Genomic DNA, 9,997 nt, shown 5'->3' with positions numbered 1-9,997 from the left:
TAATTTTATTAGAAAAACTAGTAGTTTATTTTGTTTGTGTGAGCAAATCAAAAGATGTGACTATTTGACCACTATATAAATTGATACTATTGCTTCTTGCTCCTGCATTACTAAAACCTATAGCGGCGGTCAATTTGAGAATGTGCATATTTTTTATATGTTTAAACATTGGCACAGACGTTTTTTACCATCAAAACTCTTGTTTTGTTATTTTATATTTATTTTTAGACATCAACTATTTTCACTGGGTTAGGGGTATGAAAAGTATCGTTTTAATATTGCTAAAATAACATTGCTTGTTTAAGTTAGCCTTATATATATATATATATATATATATAGGAAAAATTCCTGCGTTTGCACGAGCATACATTAAGCTGACAATCATACTGATAACAGAGTGTCATCAGACGCAAAACTGACTCGGTATTGACTATAGTTCAAGTAACTAACTTATGACTTCGTAGCAGCATCATTGAAATACTTCACTGGACAGCCATCACAACAACTTGATGTAGCCAATTCGGTTACGTCAGACTAAACAGAATAATATCAACAGTACCTGAAGACAAACGAGGTTTATCTGCTGAAAGCCTAGATTTTTTACGGGTACCGTCTATTCTATTCCAACAACGCATCTGACTCAGCTCTTATCTAGCGTTCACCAGTATCCTGGAAATCTCCAGTGTCCTGGAAATCCTGTGTTTTTATGCTAATTCTTCGAAAAATGCAACAAAGATTTATTATTGCAAGGACCAGCATGTAAAAAGGTGCAACGGTTGTGTTGGAACCAAGAATTCTATGTACAGGGGAAGGCACGTATCTATCGACGAGAAGAAACTGGCATTTAGAAAAAAGCCTCACTTTTATCTATCTAATCTAAAGATTGCGCGTTCGAGTTAGGTCAATGAATCGATTCATAATACATAATGCTTGGTTCTCGTGGTTTTCAATACATTGGGGATCGGCCACCGATCTTCGATAGGCGTTATCGATCGAATTTGAAAGCTGGAGCCTACAGAATATGTTATATCTAATAAATCTTTCAGCATTTATAAAATACTGATCACTTCCTTTGATAGGGATCTAGAAACTATCTATTCTCTCAGGGTCAAAGACGCAGTTCTTGAACACACATGTTGTACCTCCCACATGACGAAACGTAAATTTTTGTTTTGTACAAGTTAGCTGAGCTTTTTTCTGATATTGAGACACCGATGTGTGTTATAGAGAATTCGAACAAGCAAATATAGCCAATGGCCTAGGAAATTAACTGATAGTTGCTGAACCAGTTGCATAATAAGTTGTTAATAAGTTGCCAACGGTAACCACATTAACAGCTTTAGCACATAAATATAATATGAAAAAATCAGTATTTTTGTTTCATTATTAACATAGATAATATACCCTTGGTGTCTTTCGGTGTTTAGTCGATAACACCATAGCCAATATAACTGACCGGGTCGAGCATCGCGAATTTATAATAGAACAGGAACAAAAGCGATAAGCCTGCTGTACACGTCAGCTTCATTAGATGCTTCACGACGCATTCTTTTTTTCTTTTATATACATTCGTCTAAAGGTTATATCGAAAAGAGTAAACAAGGTGGTGACAGCTTCCAGATCGTTTTGCCTTGTATTGAACTCCACTGTATAATCGTAAAGTTGAATTGTAAAAGAGATGACCTAGTTGGCATCAACAGATGCTTACGGAACAGCGAACAAGCCGTTTTTATCGTAACCCAGCCTAAAAGACTGTGGCTGGAGCTGATCACTAGAGAAGGACTGCATTGTTGACAGTATCGCGACAGCCATTACTTATGTTCCGAAAAGAAGAGCCGACAAGTTAACAGTACGGCGTCAGAAACCTGCTCTGAGGGACATCAACGGTAACAACTATGGGCGCTTCACTTGATCATAGCAAGCGACATCAGATGGCGGCTACGGCGGCAACATGAAGAGCAGACGCAACGAAGTGTTTGTAGTATTTGCAGCTTTCCGTAACCCTGTCACGATAAAATCAGTAGCATCACTAAAAGCAAGCAATAGCAATATTCATCTTCTGTCGGCAATGTATTCGTCTAGAAGTCCTAATAATGACATGCAGTGACCTATCGTAGTAGCATCTATCGCAAACAGCTCATGCGTCTCCAACGCACCGGCCTTTGTCCATGACTACGCACCGACTGCTGTAGTGTTACACAAAAACGGTGACAGAATCATGTCTGCCTACCGCAATACAGTCCGATCTATTCGATCATTCACTAAATCAAGCGCCAAACCAGCTTTCATATGCGGCACGCTACGACACGTAGTGTAGAAAAACATACGCACAAACATATGATATATAGCAACTCACTCACCGAACCTTCAAAAAACAACTAACCACCAAAGTGCCGTTGCGTAAACAATAGTAATAATTATCATCACCATAGCAGCATTTCTTATTATCTGGCCTGCTATCGTTATCAATCGCTCTGTTTCGCGTCATTATGTTTTGCCAAAAGTGTGGTTTGCCCTACACAATATTTGCAGGAGCACATGTGCAAGATATAGCGCTGACAACTTAACACAACCCTTGAAACTGTTACATGTGCCATGATAATATCATTTACACGAGGTTAAGGGGGCATTTACAAGGTAAATGGGCAGCACTCACAAATGTACCCATGTTCTTTCTTCATACACTGGCATGTGCAGAAAAAGAGACTACGGTGTCCTAAACTCGATTTAAATCACCTTTTGGACCAACCAGAAAGCTCTACAAGGTGACCAACGTTGCTTTAGGAACGTGCCTCCGCTCGATGATTTCTCGAAAATCAAAACTTGAAAACCAATGATTATGCTTTCCTCGAAAACGATCAAAAAGCCAAACTTTGTCACGTATAAAGGCGTGCCACTAATGTGCCCCAGTCCACCCCTCCCGCTGCGCATAAGCCATCCACACTTCATCTTCACGTAAATGTCAAGTATTTCCACTTTATTCCCTGTTTTAGGACGCAGCTAAGAGACACCTTTAAGATGATAGATGGCACACGGACAGAATCCAGCCCGACCACAACGACATGGTCCCACTGCTGAAGATTTCATCAAAATAAGGCGTTCAAATGCCAGACCAAGCATAAGCTGTAAGTGCCACCAGCGTCGGAATCAATAATACGCGGAGGTATCTGGCGATATTGAAAAAATACTAATAGAGCCGGAAAACGGCACGCTGACTGAGCAAAACGTAAGTATGATAAATAATAAAAGTATTTTATATTTAGGTTCGTGGTGTTAAGCGCGGAGTCGTCCACCGCTATTTCTGTTTCCTGATCATGTCACCGTAGTGAATGACACCATACACGGATATTTTAGACTCGGAAAAACATTCGCTGTGTTCTATTTTCCACGCTGGATTAGGACGGTGCTTTCAGTGATGGTCAAAGAAATATGCGCAGGGGAGTAGTCACCCGGTAGACAGCAGAGCCGGCTAGCCGGCCAATGCGTAGATTTCTACAGCTGGAAGATAACGACAATTACCACCGAGGACATTAATCAATTGCTTTCCTTACCAATCAAACATAAATCACCGAGTTTTCGTGGGACCCGCACCAACTACGAAGTTGCGCACTCAGCTAATACAGGACGTTATATCATATTGTTGTTGTGTATTGTGAAATAAAAATGCGGCCATCATCTTGTCGGAACGTGGTCCGTGAGCACCTCTAGCAGCTTTACTAGCCCTGCTGCTTACGCTCATTTGATTTTCATCCGAATTTACATCAGTGAAATTGGTTGAACATCAAGGTTATTTGATTCGAGCGTCGTGTTCACTATAGATAACTAGCTTTATCCTGCCTAGCAGTCATTCTTCGCCACTTCTGCGACTTCTATTTGAATACAAATATATATTCAATCCAGATATATATTTTCTGTTGTCATCAATGTTTCCATAAAGCGTAGAATGATGATAGAAACTTTACCGTGAACTAGCTGATGGAACACGTGGACCTCTCACGACTAGCTTGGCTGAATAGCTTGTTGTGTACAGTCGCATAGAGAAGTTCCCTTCCATGTAGAAATGCATCTCTGGACATTGAGCAAAAAAAAAACCGAAGGCGTTCCCTCTTCAATATTATGGAAGCGTAGATTCTACTGTTGGCTAAACAAGCTGGAGGCCTTCCTAGCAGGGTACCGCCTTATCGATAAGACGTGATAGAGCCGCTCGAGTCGAGAGCGCACTGCTGTCGCGACCGCTGTAGATTGCGGAAAGCTAATCTCATATTTCCCAAGCCCGCTTACTCTGGCGTGGAAGTCGGTGATCGGCTTCGTATACGCTCCATTATAAGCGACTACCACTGCAATTCCAGCAGATATGAAAGGATGTACGACACATCCGTTTGAATTGTTTCAAAAGAAATGAATAATCAACGTGGACATTATTTTTCTCAAATAAATGTGCTACTAAATAGCTGCCCCATAAACGATCAGTTACTAAGCGCATGGTGAGTTACAATAATAATGCAGGGAATTAAAGCATAGCTCAGTTTATCTGCCTACGGGCAGGAGGAAGAGTCGTCGCTATCCCGCCTCACTGAAGCCTATCTTTGACCGTTCCGCTCCGCCAATTGTTATCTTAAACCCTTAAAGGAATTCGCGATCCGAACCGGGCGTTTTAAATTATATTTGTCTATTTCGAGCACGCTTCTATCCTTACTAAGATGATTTTCCTGCTTTCTTTTTTCTTCTGTTGTATGATGGTATACTCGAGTTTTTCCCTATTCTAGGCAAAGGCCAACAAGAGGACAGCGGTAGCTAAGAAACCAAAGTCGTGTAAGCGGGCCATACTCGGGGACCCTAAAAGGAAAAAATCTAAACGAGTGCCTACCCATATGTATGTGTGCTGAGTTCGTCGTTACATTTTTCATATACCGCGTGGCTGCTAGGCAACTGGTAAATTGACGTGAGCTAGGAGCATTCCGTACTATATCTAGATTTGAACTTTTCCGTACTGCGAGCCAACACAGGGCCATCAAGTCCTGACGCTGCCCATGAAGTTAGCTAGTTAACTTCAGCCACCTACGAAAATTACTACTTCAATTCGTGTAAGATTACGAAAGGTAAAAATCGTTTCTCAAAGAACATTAGTTATTTTAAGATAACTTACGGCAGGGGCAACGCACTACAGGACTACATACAGGACTGCCTCATTAAAAACCAGCTTGCGCTAGTCGAGGCCGACAAATTTAATTTCAAAATACCTGATACTATATTAATTAGGCCAAACCCTAGCTCGGAAAAATATGATAGGAAATTTGTTACCTTTAGCATCGCATCATCCACATATATATATGAATAGACAGAACTATATGAATTCGCAGCCTTGCTTGCTTAAATGTGCTTTTGTTTTACATAAAATTGTCCTTTACAAACTGACAGATCTATACCCCTGTATCCAAAGCAGTGCCTTCGCATGCGTTCGCATTAAGACTTGCAGGCCAGGCCTGAATAGCAATTATGTACGGCGTTCTCGACGCAATATGTCTTTTAGAACAGACCCTTGTTTTGTCGGAATTTGTCTAGCGGCTTTCCATGTCACGCCTTTCGAAATTGTAAGAGAGCTAAACGTGACCAACCTGGATTCTTTAGCAGTTGTCGTGTACCTTAACATGCAAGTCATTATAGAGCTTTTGTCTTGATTTTTTTTCATTTTGCTCGAGTTATCAGTCTATAGATGTCAATGCAACGGTACATAACGCTAGTTCACACTAATACACATAAACATATTGTTGCCCGATGCGCGTGCAAATCTGCCCTAATATTAGCGTTACTCATTATAGTTAATATTTTGTAAGCCTAATGTTCGACTACGTTGACCAGATCGAACTTGTTTTCTAAGGTAAAAACGCCGGTGCGGACGGGGGTGGCAGCGTTCGATACTAGATGAATTGTGTTATAGTTGCTAGTGATATGTCAACAAGTACGCCTGCGCAGACATGCCATGGAACAACAAAATACCACAAGTTTATGCAGAGCAAGAAAAAAAGTGTGTCCTGGAAACTTCAATTGAACCAAGTATTTGAAATATTTGATGCACCTTTTGATTCGAACTAAGATAAATGGGTTTGACACTAATCTGCTATTGTAAGGATGTTGGGAGGCTCGACCGAGCTGGGTGCCGCGCAACGCATCGATCGAAGAAGGACTGTAATGAAAAGTCGAATAGAAATGCGGAAAAGACACTAACTAACGGTTGTTTACCAGTGCATCTGAATGGTACAGAACGCGTCGAAATTTAGTAGTTATTGATACATTTGTTTATTTTAACGGCTTTCTTTAATTTGGAGTGCAGCGAACGGGCAACAACGTTATAACAAGTGGCTGCTCTCGCTCAGCTGGGGTAGCCAATTATCCATGTAACGGTATTGAATACATCTGAAAATCTTTCAGAATCTCTAGGCACCAAATTCGTTTTCTTGCCATCCGTCTGTATCTACCTTGATTTTGTCAATCCGTCTCCTGACGTGTATGTGGGCATGGGCTAAGGACATTTTTACCAGTACCAAAACAGTCTAACGACCTTCCAACCGCCATCGAGTAGTAAACAGGTTGTCTGCTTCCCGACTTCGTTACGTTAGGGTATTTTTAAAGCCATATTTTATTATAGCATAGAGTTCATTAAGTCAATTTGTGCTTACCAGCATTACTTATACTTTACATTTATTAGTGAGACGATGAAGTATTTAATAGAATTCATCGGCCGTCGTCAGCCGCGTGAAAATCAAACTTAAGCCTGTGTTAGAGTGATGTCAAAGAGACCAGCCGTTAACGCCTACCTAGAACCTTTCTACCACAGATTTACTTGAACATCGATTCAGTTCAATCAAAGCCGTCTGGCTAGATGCCATGGGGCAGTAGCCCGATCTACATAATAACCTAACGTCTAGGATAGACGTAGGTAGTTCCGTGCGCAGTGTAAGAACAAATTCGTTCTTAAGGCCATTTGACAGCTAACGTCAACAATGTCAAAAGGCGACAGCATTGACACAGACGAAGAGAAAATCTCCAACATTCTGCCTTTTTGCTTTTCATGGTTCCCCCCTGAGAGCCCGCCATAACTGAAGCAAAAACGTCGTGAGCCGATTTGGTGCCAATATGATGAGAGCTCAAGACTCGAATCGAATGTAGAGCAATAAACTTGTCAGAACGCCGGCGGCAGCAATAACAGGCAGGAATAGCAGGAGGAACAGCGCTAGCGTAGGCCCCGACTCCGGCAGGTCCGACGTAACGGCCCAGCTTCCCGAACGGTAGCGTCGTAGCGTTAAGTAAACACGTTTACTAGAAAAGTGAGAAAAGAAAAAAGAGGGAAGGGACAGAACAAAGTCTAATGTAATTGTCTCTTTTATGACAATAAGTATAAACGGTCACGATAGACTGCGATATGAGCTGTAGGCATTGAGTGGAACGTAGTCTGTATATCGCTATACAGTTGGATCAACTACGAAACCTTCATTGTACGCATTATGACGTTCCGGTTTGAAATCAGCCTTCCTATGTATTAATGGATGTACAAGAACACAGTGTATTGTCACACTGTTTCATTTGTTATTCGATTACTATAGATGCAACGCGTTGGGTACGGAACTTTGGATGAGATGCGGAGTGCCTGAGAACCCCATCTGCGCCTGTCACCGAGAGAGCAAAGATGCGAATCAATTAGCAGGACGCCTCTATGGGTTTGTTTTATTAAATTCCCAAGCAATTTGCAAACTTTCTCATTTGGAAAACTTCTGATGCGGGCTGGAACGATCGTTGAAGGATAAACTCTCGATCATTTTTTGCATTTGCTTGAGCTGAAGTTCAGCTGTTTCACACTCAATTACCTCTGGACTTGGGAAAAGTACAAGCGGTTTCGTCATAAGGTTATAAAAAATTGGGTTGCTATAGTTTCTGCCCAATTAGTTCATTAAGCAAGTAATTATCAAATGTACATCTAACATATTGTATTTATTGAATCATCTTATGATTTAATATTTGTTTATCACAGACGCTGTTTCCACAAAACCGTCGAAAAGATGCAGAACAACAGCAAGAAGACTCTGTACAGTTTAATGTTTGTGTGCTATAGTAGAGGATGGCTTTACATTTTCTCATAGGCGATTCCACTTAGTCGCTGTCACCTGCATCCTACTCTCTGCCGGCCAAAGTTGCGACAATCAAAAAGCAATTTTCGTAATGACCTTGTGAGAGCATCGACGCTGTGGCTTTTCAGGCTGAACCCTGTGTCAATCGAATAGGCTAGACGATGTGTTGCAATCTCGCCCAGCCTTCATTGGTGCCGTGTTGGTTACAATCCGGATACGCGGTCATGTTTGGACTCACACCCTTTCCTACGCCATCGCCTAGCACCAACGCACAGTCAGACCCAGTCCTGAGTAAACAGTACAGTTTAGCACCTTTAATTGCACAGCCGCTTAAATGCCAATTCTGACGTGTGCCTTGCAGTGTTAGTTGAAGTAGATCTCGTACGGCAAATTAGACAATTGATCTTAAATGACGATTATTACACTGAGCTCACACATATATAGATTAAGTAATTCCATTATATGTGTTACCTCGCGGTTTTCTCTCTCTCTCTCTCTCTCTCTATATATATATATATATATACATATATATATATATATATACATATATATATATATATATACATATATATATATATATACATATACATATACATATATATACATATACATATATATATATATACATATACATATATTATAGCACGACCGCGGTTAGACTAGCAAAGGTAGAAAACTTCCAAGATAACGTCCCTTCCTGTAAGAGCCCGAATTCGAAAACCGACTTCCGTAGACTAATATATACAGCACTGAAATAGTTTTAAACTATACTAGGACCAATGTTTTACACCAGACCTTTACTACAAATAACATGTCTTTACGACCGGAACGAACTTGAATCTTTAATCACTTGTTTTGCTCCTATGTCATAGCAGAAGTGTATTTATTCATAAGTTAGAATTATATTTCCTCCATTACCATATATTTATGTGTGAGAAAGTGTGTGAATATAAGACAGGGGAAAATGTAGCAGAACATTTTGAACTTTCTTGATGTTCTCGCATCAGTGAGTTCGCGACACGAAAGTACAAATCATAGAAACATTCAAAACTTTACCTTTTGCTATGTCTCTCTCTCGCTTGTTCCGCTTCCTTTTCACATTTCGCACTCGAACTCTTTTTCTCAAAACTTAACCAACGCTGCCCCGTCTCTATTTTCGCTCCTGTGCCCGTCTATTTCCACACCTGGACGGGAGCAGCTGCATCAGCGGTATAAGGACAAGCGGAACTGGACAGGCCAAAGCTTGTCTGCCAGCTCGTTGCTTACACCCTTGCCACTTAGTCCTTTTGTGTATATATAACACGTAATGTTGGCCTACAGGCTCTCGAATTCGACAATAGTAGTTGTATAATAACATAGTAGGTACCGGCCCTTGACCCGAGACCATCGAAAGGAGCAATGTCTGTGGGAGACGAACCAGGCGGCTGGACCTTGACGCTTGTTAACGGTTAGATAGGTGAGCAGGGTTTTTATTGTGCGCCGGTGCGCGATGCACTTGCGCGATAGCTGACTGTACTACTTACCCCCATCTCGTCCAGTTCGACCTCATCTTACCCGGTCTCGCTGTTGTCGAGCTATGGAAGATGCGTTGAGAAGTAGAAGTACGATGTTCCTCGTTCGTTTCCCCTACAATCTACTTCGCCTGCCTTTGACTGATTAATCCAAACTCTTTCTCCCCGCTGCGCATTACTAAACTCCAATAGTAATATTGGATATTTGATTCGCTCAGTTTCTCTTTGCTCCGCTTACACCCCAGCTCACTCTGCTCTGATCAAAGGTTTCAGGTTATACGAGGACAAAGACAACAGCATCTCTAGTGAAAAATAACTTCGAAACACTCGGTGATGTTATGATACATAGAACGGCAACGAGCT

At 41.2% G+C, this 9,997-nt stretch overlaps 1 long non-coding RNA gene across 1 annotated transcript; it reads right to left on the bottom strand.

Moving 5' to 3' along the window:
* Positions 1–6,273: 6,273 nt before the first annotated feature.
* LOC111260125 (uncharacterized) lies at positions 6,274–9,997 on the bottom strand. The gene is made up of 2 exons (XR_002680111.2): positions 9,180–9,997; positions 6,274–7,317 (listed from the first exon to the last, which is right to left on the bottom strand). It is a non-coding gene; the product is annotated as an uncharacterized LOC111260125 (long non-coding RNA).

Source organism: Varroa jacobsoni, unplaced genomic scaffold (assembly GCF_002532875.2).
Source record: "Varroa jacobsoni isolate VJ856 unplaced genomic scaffold, vjacob_1.0 scaffold_403, whole genome shotgun sequence".
NCBI lineage: Eukaryota > Metazoa > Arthropoda > Arachnida > Mesostigmata > Varroidae > Varroa > Varroa jacobsoni.
This window is presented reverse-complemented; position numbering and strand designations above follow the sequence as displayed.